This window comes from Microtus oregoni, unplaced genomic scaffold (assembly GCF_018167655.1).
Source record: "Microtus oregoni isolate MIOR12 unplaced genomic scaffold, Mior012 000169F_ref0000294, whole genome shotgun sequence".
Lineage (NCBI taxonomy): Eukaryota > Metazoa > Chordata > Mammalia > Rodentia > Cricetidae > Microtus > Microtus oregoni.
In genome coordinates this window covers 233,986-248,904 of record NW_024544825.1, presented here as the reverse complement: position 1 = coordinate 248,904, position 14,919 = coordinate 233,986, and positions in this window count along the sequence as shown.

The window sequence follows — 14,919 nt, the reverse complement described above, 5'->3', positions numbered from 1 at the left end:
AAGGGGGATGCTCCTTCATTGCTTGTGGGAGCGCAAACTTGTACAGCTACTTTGGAAATCAGTATGGTGTTTTCTCAGAAAATTAGGAATCAATCTACCACAAGACCCAGCAATACTTACTGTTGGGTATGTAACCAAAGGATGTTCAATCATACCACAAGAACATGTTCATAACAGCATTATTTGTAATAGCCAAAACCTGGAAACAACCTAGATACCTCTCAAGCAAAGAATTGATAAAGAAAATGTGATACCTTTACAGAGAAGTACTACACAGTGGTAAAAAGTAATAACATCCTGAACTTGCAGGCAAACAGATGGATCTAGAAAAATAACCATATTGAGTGAATCAACCCAGACACATAAAGACAAATATAATATGTAATTGCTCATAATTGTCTTTTAGATATAAAGCAAAGAAAAAGCAAACTTCAGTCCACAACCACAGACAACCTGGACAATAATGAGGACCCTAAGAGAGAAATACATGTATGAACATAGAAAGGAGAAAAAGACAAGATCTCCTGAGTAAATTGGGAGCATGGAGGTAACAGGAGAGGGTAGAAGGGGAAGGGGAGGAATGGAGAGAAATGGAGAAAATGTATAGATCAATAAAAACAATAAAAAAATAAATAAAATGACTTGATAGATAAAATATAGCAAGTCATGAAGGGCAGTTCAGGTTGATGGTAATTTGGTCACTAATTGTCAAATGTTCAGTTTCTAATGAGGCTCAATAGCAGGCGAAGATCTGTTGTCTGCAGGTGTCGCAGAAGTCTTGCTTTGAAATCCCAATAGCATTTTCTCTAATTCACCTATTGGGGCCAGAAAAGGCTCCAAAGAACATCCCAATCCTTCACTGCCACTTCAGGTCCTATTGGGTCTGCTGAATTATATTCTCCAAGTGATATTCCAGCCTACATAGCATCCTGGACCTGTTGAAGATCTGTCTTCACTCCAGGCCACACTCAAAGCTAGCAGCTTTCTGAATCACTTGTTATATAGGCTGGAATAACATACCCAAGTAAAGAATGTGCTTTCTTCTGAATCCAAGTAAATCCACTAAAGGTTGTGCTTCTTTGCTAGTGGTGAGAGGGGCCAGGTGCAACAGTATATCCTTCATCCTAGAAGAAATATTTCTGTATGATCCACATAATAGACTTCTATTAATTTCAGTAAGGTAGAAGGCCCTTGAATTTTGGATTTATTTCTCATATTTTGATATACATATATGTTACCAAAATGTCCACAGTAGTTGCTATCTAATACTCAATTAATCCAATCAGCATAATGTTATCAATATAGTGTAGCATTGTGATGTTTTCTGGAAGAAATACTCAAGATCCCTTCAAACTAAGTTATGACACAGTCTGGGAGTTAATATATCCCTGAGGCAAAACTGTAAAAGTATACTTCTGGCCTTGCAAACTGAAAACAAAATGCTTCTAGTGGTCCTTATGGAAGGAACTAAGAGAGAGTAGTTTGCTAGATCAATAGCTCCATACAGTGTACCAGAAAATTTGTTAATGTGCTCGAGCAAGAATACCACATCTGGTACAGCATCTGCAATTGTAGTCACTACTTGATTGAGTTTTTGATAGTCAACACTATCCATCCATCTTCTTCGCTGGCTAAATACATGAATTAAAGGGAGATGAGGTGTTAGCCACCACTCTTGCATCTTTCAAGTTCTTGATGATGACACTGACTTTTGCAGTTCCACCAGTGATGTGATACTGTTTTTTATTTACAGTTTTTCCTGGCCGAGGCAACTCTAAAGTATTTCTTTTAACCTTTCTAGTCATTTAAACAAACTTTTGACACATTTTAAAACTGTGTCAGTTTACATATTAAACCTAGAATCTCCACTCAAAGGGCCCAAATCAAACTCAGCCCAATCCAGTTTTATGTTCTTTCCACTGTTTTCCAATGCCATTAAAATCCATGCCCACACATATCTCCCAGACTTTTGTTGGAATGAATTAACAAACTCATTAAGTTCTTTAATAGTGTATCAACCCTTCTCATAATACTACACTTTCTATCTCCTTTCAAGAAGCCTGCTTACCATTATTAAGTCTAGTTACAGATCTAGAAACAACTATTGGGGGATTCTGGGGGACACCAGTAATGTCTTGCCTGGCAACTTCTTCAGAAAAAAAAAATCACTACTTGTTTAGCAGACAATGAAGGGTTAATTTCTTCAGTCAAATAAAAGCCATTTAAGGGGGTAGTAGTGAACATAGTCTCTACTGGTGCTGGAGGACCCCATTTTTACCTGTTAATACCCTTACTTTATTTGTCAACACCTTTTGAGCCTGAGACCTGAATTTTCTCTTTAATTCGGCCAACCTTATAATGAGGACCTCAGTTTAATTTTCTGCAACTTGAGCTCTGCAGCTGATTGAGAGAAGATTCTCTTCTAGGGCAAGCCTAGAAACCTTTAGATGATTTTTACACATCTGAAATAATTTTCACTTTTTGTCACTAAGTTTATTGTTGTCATTAACCATATCCTGAGATACTAGAAGTTGGTTAGTTTTATCACAGAGATCCTTCCTGCCCTTTGTCAATTTATCTAAAGACACTAAGAACAACCAGACAGCGTTATTATTTTTCTTATTTTTCCACAAATTGTTAAAAGTTTTATGTACAGAGTCACCAAATCAATTGCCTCTCACAACTGGTAAATGAGAGTGATCAAAAGAGTTTGTCTTAAGTTTCTAAAATAGTTTCTATGATGGGCTTGGCTTTCATTGAGTACTTTTTGAGCTTCCAGGACAGGCTTCAATAACTGTAGGTGTTGGAAAAGTTTGTTCCATATACTTTATATGAATATGTGTATGTATGTATGTGTATGTCTGGACGGATTATTTGTTAGAATAATTTACAGACTGAGGTCCAGTTAGTTCAACAATGGCTATCTACCATTGCAAGGTCCAAGAATCCAGTAATTGTACAGTCCACAAGGCTTTTTTGTATTAGATGGTCTTTAGTATAAGCCAGAATCCAAAAGAATTAATATATTTGCCAGTGAGAGTAAGAGCAAATAAGGCAAAAAGCAAAACTTTCTTTCTTCCATATCCTTTATATAGGCTGCTAGCAGAAGATGTGGCCCAGATTAAAGATGCATCTTCCAACCTCAAAAGATCTGAATTAAATATATATCTGTCCCTCTCTCTCTTTTCCTGTGTCTGTGTCTCTGTCTGCATTTGTGTCTCTGTATCTCTTTGTGTATCTTTCTCTGTCTGTCTGTCTCTCCCTTTTTTCTCTATTTCTTTCTGCTTGCTGCCTACAGATCATGATACAAAATTCTCATATACTTACTTCTCCAGAGCCATTGCTGTCTGCTTCCTGCTATGATGATCATAGACTAACCCTCTAAAACTATAAACAAGCCTTCAATTAAATGATTTATTTTGTAAGAGCTACCTTGGTCATGGTGACTTGTCACAGTAATAAAACAATCACTAAGACATCTTTCTTGCCACCATGCTTCCCATGTCTGTTGCCATGTCCTCCCCTACTGTGATAAAATATATTCCTTTGCAGCTCCAAGTCAAAATAAACACTTTTTTCTGTGTTTTTTTTTGTGTTATAGTATTGTATTTCAAACAAATCTTGTACTTTCTAAAAAAGTCTTTATTACATTTTATTTCCTCATTGATGAGCACAATCATATGTGTACAAGTGTAATAAAAACATGCCTATGCAGGTCAGATACCACCTTAGAGGAGGCAGTTTTCTCCTTATACTATGTTAGAGTCTGAGGGACCAAATTAAGACCATCATGCTTGGTACCAAATGCCTTTACCCCATGAGCAATCTTGCCAGTCCAAAATTCTTACAAATAGTTGTAAGGGTGAATTAATTACCAACAAATTCTTTACATCTCTTGACAATGTCTTTATTTTCTTAAGATTCTTGGAGACCATTTTTGTTGTATGTTGAATTCTGAATTGGTAATTCTTTTTTTCAACACTTGCCAGTTTTTGCCCCACGTTATTCAGCATTCTGTGATTTCAGATAAGAAATCCATTGTAATTCTATAGGGGTTATATGAGTGTGCTTTCCAGATAATTTTAAGATTTTCAGTTTTAAATTTTAATTATAATGTGCCTTAAAATTAGTACCCTGGCATGTGCACTACTGAGGATTTGTTCAGCTTTGTGCATCAACAGTCTTGTCCCTTTCTCACTTGGGGAAATTTTCAGTAATGTTTTTGTTCCAATGTTTTTTTTTTCCAATTCCTTCTCAGCTTAAAATATTAATTGCATAAATTTTACATAGCTGTGGAACCTTATCCTGTTTTCTCGGTGCTTTTTCACTGTATTTTGTTTAACAACAAAATATTATAAGATAAAATAAAACCATTATATCAAAGTTCTATAAGAAAAAAAGCCAACAGAAGGAAAAGAGCCCCCACAGAAGGCACAAGAATCAGAGACCCTACTCATTCACACATTAAAGACTCTCATGAAAGTGCTAAACTGAAAGCTATAATATATACACAGAGGACCTAGAGCATTCTCCTGTTCACTATAATTTTTTAAAATAAATTTTATTTCTCAGACTGTTGTGTAAAAGAATAATAATGCTTGCTTTTCATTCTTGGGGTCATTCTGGATTCTAGGATTCAGACTCCAGCTAGTCCCAGATCTGAAGTTCTGGTTGGAGCTCTTATTTCAGACCCAAGTAGCCAAATATTGGTACAGTGAGTTGGCTAGGTAATGTGCTAGCAATGTTTATTAAAAACAACAGAAGTGGGCTAGTAAGAATGACTGAGGTGGATATGCAGTAGCAGGTCTAAGATAGTCTAGAGGTGCCAGAGAAAAGGAACAATGGCACAGATAATCTTACCTGGGTCCCACCCAAGTGTGGTGGCTGTGGGGGTCCCTGGTTAAAAAAAAGATTCTCTAGGTTTATGGATAGTCACAAGGAGTAGATATAAATTAGGAGGAAGAGCTGAATGGGGAAAGTGTGAAAAATCTAGGGCAGCTCTGGGCCTGCAACCCAACGCCAAATTCCAAGGGACCATTCATTTTTATTTCACAATTTTGCTTTATTTTATTTTATTCTATTTAGGGAGAATCTCAGGCAAAGCAGTTTGATTTCAAGATCACTATGAAACTAAAGCTGGCCTTGATCCTGATTACATGTATCTACCACCATGCCTCAACAAACTTCATTATTTAATTATTTTTATCTATTAATTTTTGTGTTTATTGATTTATTTTGTATTTTCTATTCTAAATTATACTGGTTCGAACTTCAAGTTCTATGTTCAATAGAAACTATAAGAAAGGGTATCTTTGCCTTGTTCCTTATCTTAAAGGAAAACTATTTATTTTTGCTGTTAATTATTATGCTAGCTAAAGGGGTTTTGTATATAACATTTATTATAGTGAAGCAATTATATTATACTTCTAGTCTTTTGAATGCTTTTAAAAATATATTTTTACCTAAAATATTATTACATCACTTTATCTTTTTCTTTTCTCCCTCCAAGTCTTCCTATATTCCTGACATCAAATCCATCCCCTGTCTACCACCCCATTCCCTCTCAAATTGCTGGACTTTCTCCATGACTTTTGTCCAGAATTATAATTAAATCCATTTTTCTATTTTTCTTTATACAATGTGTCTCATAATATGGATAAATGACCAAATAAAGTACCAAGCACTTTGCTTTTATTCAGATCACATATCAACAGACCCAAAAGTGTTACTTGGGAGACTTTCACAGATACTAAGATAAAAACTGACAAAAGACATTTGTTTGAGATTAATCATAACTTGTGATGGATACATCAAGTTACTTGAAAATATTTATTTTCTACTAATAAAAAGCCCTGCAATTATTTTATTTCTATAAATTTATGTAGTGATTCATATGGGTTTGTCTGAGTGTTAAGTGACTTCATGGCATACTAGATTAAAGGCATACTAGAGTAGTGAAATGAAGTTTAGAGTAAATTCTGACATTTATTTTCTCTATGCTCTTTGAAAGCAGTTCTACAAAAATCAATTTACTTGCACTTACATTACTTTAAACATAAACTCCAAAGAAGCTAGTGTGCCTCACTATACAGATTCTGTGATACCTAAAATAGGAGTTTATTTTGTTTAGATTAGAGGTATGAATGCAAAAGCCCTTGGACTAACAGTCTAAGAGAAATGTTAACACAAGAACTAGGAGTATATATCAGTGCTGGAAGTTGAGTAAGTATATACAAAGACCTGAATTCTATATGGTTATGCTTTTAATATGTGCTGCATCTTCAAAATGTCCATGTTTTGAAAGCTCAATCCTTAGCAGGTAGCACTTTTAAGAAGCAATCCAACTATGGGGACACTAAATTCAATGGATAATCTTTTGACAAGTGAGTAGCTGAATCTGCTGGTAGAAGTGTAGACATCACTGGTCTTTTTTTTGGGGGGAGGGGGGTTTCAAGACAGGGTTTCTCTGTGGTTTTGGAGCCTGTCCTGGAACTAGCTCTTGAAGACCAGGCTGGTCTCGAACTCACAGAGATCCGCCTGCCTCTAATCACTGGTCATTTCTGTAGTATCTCTGGAAGTGTTTTTACATACTTTCTCCACTATTTTTCCTTCTGGATGATAATGGTGAATGATTTTTTTTTTTTTACCAATTCATGCTCTTAGTCTTGATATTTTGCCCATCACAGGCTTGGCAACAGAAAGAAAAAAATAAAAAGAAAGAAAGATAGACAGAAAGAAAAAAGGAAAAGAAAAACAAAGGAGCCAAGAAGCCATGTATTGAATGACTATTCTAAAACAATAAGATCTCCTTTAAACACATTGTCAGATACTTTGATATAGTGAACAAAGTTGAATAGCATATATCTCCAACACGAATTGTAATATTCTATTATTTTTAAAGTCTAAAGAGAATATAGGTGGACCAACAAGTTTTCATTCACACCTTCCACTCAGAATTTAACAGAAGTCAGTCTTTCTCCAGTAAAATGTCCTTTCAATTCTACTGACATTAAGTAGTTAATATTGCATAAATTTATGAGTTTTTGAAATTCTTGATTCTAGGCCTTGGGAAGAATGATGAAGTAGAAAAATAACTACCAGATGATATCAAGCCTGCCATCTGAATATGATAACTATAAAACTGGTTTCATTTTGTATGTTTTCTATAAATGTCACTGTAATTACTTTAGAGAGTTAATATACATAGTTTGGCTTAATATATTGGAAATATTACATCATGTAAATGAGTACAAAAATGTACACACATAAAAAATGTACACACATATACACATTTAATGAAAGTCTATATACATATATATATATATATATATATTCTACTATAGCGTATGATTTAGTTTTTATATCGATAAAATTATGAGTTGTTGGTTTATGTCTGTCATTCCTAAACTATCTGAATTCCAAGAAAATCACTGAGATAAATTTTAAAAAAGAAAATTTATTGATATAATTTGTAGGAATTAGAGTTGGAAACCAAAAATATTTCTCTTCAAAATCAGTAAGCCTACTGTTTACTCCATTTTTCTCTTTTTTTATCTCTGTCTCTTTATCTGGTTTTCCATCCTATATATCTTTCAGTCTTCTCCATTTTGTAATCTTTCTCATTTACTTTCCTTCCTTCCTATCTACCCTTTTCACTGTTTTTTCTCTCCCACCTATGAACATTTCCTTTGATTTATCTCTCATGGCATATATCTACCTTGGTCAAGGATTACTTGTTTGTCTCTGCATTAGTCTCTTTCCTATTTCCAACTTAACAAACCTTCATTCAGAATTCAGGAACTTGTAACATGAATATAATGGTCTTCAATAGTTAATTAGTGTAATTTTAATTTCAGAAAGGTCTTTTGTTAGATGACACCAAGAGTCACTGACAGTTTTTCTTTCCTAGGGTCAATTGATCAGTCCTGTTTCTACCTTGATAATCTTTGCATAATAAAGCAGCAGAGGCAAATGCACCTAGTATTATATAGCAAATTTAGATAGGGATATTTCATTCAGATATGTTCAAACTTTTGACATTGTGATACGAACACAATAAAGTTACAAACACATTTTCATTGTATTTTAAGTAAGTATATGCTTCTTTTTGTGCTGCATTCACAGGTCTCCTTGTTTCCATTGTCCTTTAGAAAAGTAGCAGAGGTTCAAAATAGAACTGGGAGCACAATCCAGTTAGTATTGAATTTGCCCATGTTTATTTTCCGTATGCTTATATACCCCAATACAAAAAGGGGAGGCAAAAGACTGCTTTAATATGATACTAAGAACAAACAGAGAAACTACTTGCTTAAATATCTGAAACAACAAGCAACTATATTCTGAGTTAAGCATTATGTTTTTTACTCAGTACATGCAGTGACCACACCTTAGACCAAGCATCCTGTAGGCAGCCATTCCCTGGGTCAAACCTCCTGTTATATTCTTGAAGTGTCAGAAGTAGGCTTGAATTCTCTGACCTTTTGTTAAGATGGAAGAGATCTACCTCTGTGGGTCACCTTAATCCCAAAACACCAAGTAACAAAACCCTAGGCCAAGATATCTTGTTTGAAGCTATACTTTAAGACAGACCACTTATCAATAACCTTGAAAGAGCAAGAGTAGGATTAAATTTTCTGGCCTTCAGTCAAGGTGGAGTGGATCCACTTCTGTGGGCCCCTATATATTCATTCATTTTTAATTTATTTAATAAAGCTTGTGTTCTGAAACAGGACAGACAACTGTGCCTGGCTTAGGCAGTTTTCTTCAACTTTCTAGACTTATCCATCATCAGTACATATATTTTGTCATGTACAGCATGTCATAGGTTGTATGGAGAGAAAATGATCTTAGTGTTCATTGACTATCAGCCTCTGTTAATTTAAAGGTTAAGGGAGGGTGCACAACTAGGTGCTGTGTACTTCTGAGCCAATTTCCATCAAAAGAGTTCACAGCCAACTAAATAATCATATGCAAGCAGATAAAGCTTTGTAATATGCATGCTCCTATGGCCACAATATCTCCTAATAAAAAAGTAGAGGATGACCAGAATGGGATGGTCTTTTTAAAGTATTCCAGGATGTCATTAGCAGTTTTTAACGACATCAAAATTCAAATTTGTCTTATTAAACTTATCAAATATAAGAACTCATTGGCAATATGTCAAATTTTTCTCAGACAAACTCTAAAGTTTTTCTAGTAAGTAACATCTTCTTAGTGAAATAAAGCAGTCGTAAACACTAACTGCTCAATACTGTAATTCTAGTATAGATATTAAAAATAAATATCCGATTTGTCAAATCACAATTCTCTTAAGAATTCTAATCAAAAGACAGGAAGAGGTTTCTGTGATGTGTAAGCTATGAGTCTCTTCCCTCTTATATAGTCTAATTGCATTGCTGCTTCTGACATTCAGAGATAAGTTTGGACTCTCCCAGTCTCTGTGTAGCAGCAAAAACTTTTATGGCATTATTTCTCATCTCTGAAGAGGGGCTTCAGTCACTCTTTGCTTCAATAATAGTGTTCCATTGCTTTAACAATTCTCTCTCTTTCTCTCCCAGAGGAGAAATTTCTGAGGTCTCAGTTATCAGGTCCTTTATTTCAACAGCAGATTGAACACCATACTGGCAAAAATGAGTTGTGTGTCCCAAGACACAGTATGGATAAACTGCCAAATATTTAGTCAGCATTATTTGGCTGGTTCCAACATATATAGAACCCATTGAAGTCTAGATGTTTGTGCAGTAGATCCATCAAGAAACTGGGAATTGCCAACCATCACCATGATATTCCTTTCCTTCTCAGACTGCAGCATGATGACATAAAAGGATCAGGAATGCACATTCAGTAATCTCACTTCGACTCTTCTGTGGAGTACCTGCAGCTTCAATGTCCTCAGGGGAAATCCTTCTGCTGAACACACCAGACTAGATATTCCAGAAGCTATATTCTTCTGTGAAAAAACACAGACATACCCTCGACCCTATTAAAACAAGGTCAGGTCCTTTCCATAAGCTAGTGCAAGGGTCTTTCCATTTTGCTTTGGCATAGTTTGTTCTGGTGCCATCGTTCCAAAATCTATCCATGCCAGATTGCTCACGACTATCCATATTCAAGAAACTTAGAGTGCAAGGGGCATGATTTAAGGCATTATGTGGTTACTGATGGTTTAATTCCTTTTTTATAACCTTTGAAGTCATGTTTTCAAGGAGTCATGGGCAAGCTCCACAATTCCTTGTCCTTGAGAATTATAAGGAATTCCTTTTTTCTGTTCAAAATTCCATTCGGAATAAAATTGCTGATATGCTTTAATAACATATCTGGGGCCATTATCCATCCTTATAATCTTAGGGAATTCCATATATGAAAAACTTTAGGCAATGAGCTATTATTACATACTTAGTGGCTTCTCCAGTCTTTGTAGAATTTCACTAAGAAACCTGAATATGTATCAGTTGTCACATTCACATATCTTAATTTGCCAAATTCTGCAGTATAAATAACTTACAATTGCTATAAAAGATTAGGAAACAGACCTTGAGGATTTACTCCCTGATGAAGTACAGATAAATATTGTGGGCATATATCACATTGTTTGACAAACTGATGTTGCAAGAAGCTGCTTGTTCATCCCAGTCACCCAGAACCAAAATAATCACACAGAGACTATATTAATTAAATCACTATTGGCCCATTAGCTCTAGCTTCTTATTGGCTAACTCTTACATTTTAATTTATCCCATCTCCACTAATCTGTGCATCATCACAAAGTTGTGGCCTACCAGAAAAGTTTCAGCATGCTTTTCTCTAGTGGCAGTGGCTCCATGGCATCCCCCATGGCATCCCCTGACTCTACCCTTCTTCCCGCTCAGCATTCAACAGCATTCAGTCCAGTCCGCCCCACCTACATAAGTTCTGCCCTATCAACAGGCCAAGGCAGTTTCTTTATTCATTAATGTTAATCTCAGCACAAAGAGGGAACTCCCACATAACCTCCTCTTTTCAGTTTAAATAAAAAAGAAGATTTTAACTTTAACATAGTAAAATTACATATAACAAAAGAGGTATCAAGCAAGAATTAGTTAGAATTTATATCTACTTTTTTTTTTTTTTTGGTTTTTTGAGACAGGGTTTCTCTGTGGCTTTGGAGCCTGTCCTGGCACTAGCTCTTGTAGACCAGGCTGGTCTCGAACTCACAGAGATCCGCCTGCCTCTGCCTCCCCAGTGCTGGGATTAAAGGCGTGCGCCACCACTGCCCGGCTAATTTATATCTACTTTATCTTTTAACATAACCAAGGAAAACTATAATTATCTATCTTCAACTCCAAAACTAGCTGAATATATATATATATATATATATATATATATATATATATATATACATATATATATATGTATGTGTGTGTGTGTGTGTGTGTGTGATGTGTGTGTGTGTGTGTGTGTGTGTGTAAATGTATGTGTAACCAGTACCTGGTCTCATAATCCATATTTTATTTTCTAAATGATCCTTAGTGGATAATTATTTTTTATTCTGTCAGCATTCAAACATCCAGGGTCTCTTGAATTTTGATGATGTGTATTTTCCTGTAAAGATAAGAGCAGAAACCTGCTCCAACCCTTATGAGGTTTTCTTACCACCTGTATTAATGTCACCATTTTGGATGAGCTGACATTTCTCTTTTTCAAGAGTTTTCTCCTTTTCAAAGCTAATCTTTATTAATTTTGATGGTATCCATAAGTTTTCTTCTCCTGTGAAAATTAGAGCAAAACCCCTTTCCCAATGTAGCACATCTCCTGGTTTTCATTGTGAAATCAACACATCCTTGAAGTATACTGGTTGATTCAATCAAGAAGTTTTTTTTTTCCATTATTCAATGCCTCTCTCCTGCTGTTGTTCCTTCCTCATTAGTGTTAAAAAATTAAAGGATAATAAAGCATTGTGCAATCCATTTCTGGGGGTATTTTCCTTTCCTTTCTGTTTGCTCAGCATATCCTTTCTGCATATTGTGAATCAGAAACTTTATTGAGAAGTTCTTTAAAATTCCTTAGTACCATAAGCATATCATATAATTATGCCTTCTGAACAGAATTATAAGGATTTTGTTCCACCTTACTTAATTCTTATGATTTGTAACTGCCTTCCCTAATTTATTTGCATCAATATAAAATGTATGAGCTTCAGTTATTGGTGCATCATGTACAATTCGGGGAAGCATCCAAGAAGTTCTCTTTATAAGGTTAAGTCTGATATAGGTATGAATAATTTGCATTGGTATGGATTTTAAGGTCAATTTTGTTGTATGTATATGTATTTCTTGATCTTAATTGGGGTATTGTGATTGTGTAGTTCATTTAAAAATGTACTGTATAATTAGGAAATATAAGTTGTTGATGGATAATCATAAATAATAGTCAAGTTTGTAGTCATGTTACTTAGATTTTCTAGATATATAGAGATATATTTCAGATAGGCATTCTTCATATCTCTCAAAGGCTGCAGAATATGGCATTTAATATATTTTAATAACTTAGGACTTTTCATGACAATGAGACATATCTGCTCCTGGCAGCACCAATCTACTTCGAGAGGAAGATGGGCATTGAAGAGGATCCTTATGGAGTTTGATAGCCATTTGGGCAACAAACTGCTCTTGCCTGGACTGTTGCATAAAATGGACACAGAGAACCCGCAGAGAGAGGACTGCTGAACTTGCCTAAAGGTGAGACAGTCTTTTGGGATTCATGACTCATGAAAGAGTCTGCGAGACATTCTGCAGGATTTAGCAGAAAGTGACTGAACTGTCTTTGGAATTTCCTGCTTGATGAAAATGTCTGCTGGATACTATGGGCCTGAGGGCTGAAGATGGATGCCCCAACGGTACAAAAAAACTTTGGGTGACTGTCCAGGCAGCGAGATGTTTCTGTCATTTCTAGAGTTTTCTTATTTCTTGTTTACTTAGGTAGTATTATATCCTTCTGGCGTCTTTGATAGAGTTAAAGAATGAATAGATAGTTAAAGTTTTCCTTAGTTATGATAAAAGATAAAATAGATATAAATATTGTAACTGTAATTCTTGCTTGATAACTGTTTTGCTATATGTAATTTTACTATGTTAAAGTTAAAGCCTTTCTTTTTTGTTTAAACAGAAAAAGGGAAAGTGATGGGGGAGTGTCATATATCAATCTGTTGATTTCATTGGTTAAACAATAAAGAAACTACTAGGCACATTTGATAGGCCCACCCTTAGGTGGGTGGAGTAAATAGAACAGAAGGCTGGGAGAAAGAAACTGAGTCAGTGAGTCGCCATGATTCTCACACTCCAGACAGAGGCAGGTTAAGATCATTCCTGGTAAGCCACTTTGTGGGCTACAGCAGATTATTAGAAATGGGCTAGTCCAGGTGCGAGAGCTAGCCTAGAAGAGGCTAGATAGAAATGGGCCAAGCGGTGTTTAAAAGAATACAGTTTCCGTGTAATTATTTCAAATAAAGCTAGCCGGGTGGCGGGACGCAGCCCAGCCCGCCACTCTTATTTCAACATAAGTCTATCACTTTTGGGATAATTACTACTAATTTCTCACAAAAAAATAGCACAAGCCCTTTGCCAGGATTCATTGTCTTCCCATAACTTTCTTATTTCTTCAGCAGTAAAAGACACTAAAATCTCTGCTGGGTCTGTACCTGCTAACTGACAAAATCTCAATATACCTTTTATAATTAATTCAGAGACCTTTTCCACATAAGTTTTTAATTTTTTACTTGGTTTATGTGGTAAAAAGATCCATTCTAAGATAATATCCTCCATCTGCATTGAAATTCCTGTAGGAGAAATTCTGGAAGGCAATATGACTAGAATATAATTAAGATTTGGATTCACCCTATACACATATGCCTCCTGTAATTTATTCAGCAATCATCAATTCCTTTTCCACTTCAGCTGTAAATTCTCTGGGACTATTCTAGTCTTTATTATGTTCTAAAGTTTTGTTTAAATGAATTAGTAGGTCAGGTGTTATCCCAACAGTCAGTTGTAGACTGGAAATGTCTCCTAATAATCTTTGAAAGTCATTAGAGTCTGCAACCAGTCTCTCCTAATTTGTGTCTTTTGTTTTCAAATTTTGTAAACCAATTCTAGGTTTAGAGGTAATTAACTAGGTAAGTAACAGTCTCCTCTTTGAATCTTTTCAGGAGCAATTTTTAATCTTCATTTAGGCCAGACTTTCTTTACTTCTTCAAACATCCTTTCTAAAGTATCTGTATTTGAATCAGATAACAAAATGTCATTCATGTAATGGTACATTATAGACTAAGGAAATTTTTTTATGGAACCACTTGTTTGTCCCAGCCACCCAGAGCCAAAATAATAATACAGAAACTATATTAATTAAATCACTGCTTGGCCCATTAGCACTAGTTTCTTATTGGCTAAAAATTACAATCTGGTGAACAATTTCTCTTGTTAATCCAAATTATTTCCTTAAACTTATACTATTTTGATAATGTAAAACATTTGATCACCGAGAAAGTTCAACTTCAGAAAAGGCAATCAACTAAGTAAGTTTGTCAGCTAAAGCATTGCTTTCAGCCAATGGACCAATAAGAATTGAATGTTCTCTAATATGACCCACAAAGCATGGCATTTTTCTTTGATGAATGGCATCTTGAATTTGCTGGAATAGTATTTTAACTTTTTCACAATTATCTAATAATCATTATTTTGAAATAACTAAAAAACATATTGCTTATTATAAGAAACATTGCTCACATTAGTTTCCCTACCAAAATATCATCTAGATTCCATTTGGATTTTCTGTATTAAGCAAGTTACTGCTTCAAAATAAAGGTTTAATACCTTGAGTGGCAAAACAGGAAGATGTAGCCATAAAAGAGGACCATTTTGCCATAATACTGCTGTGGGAGTAAGT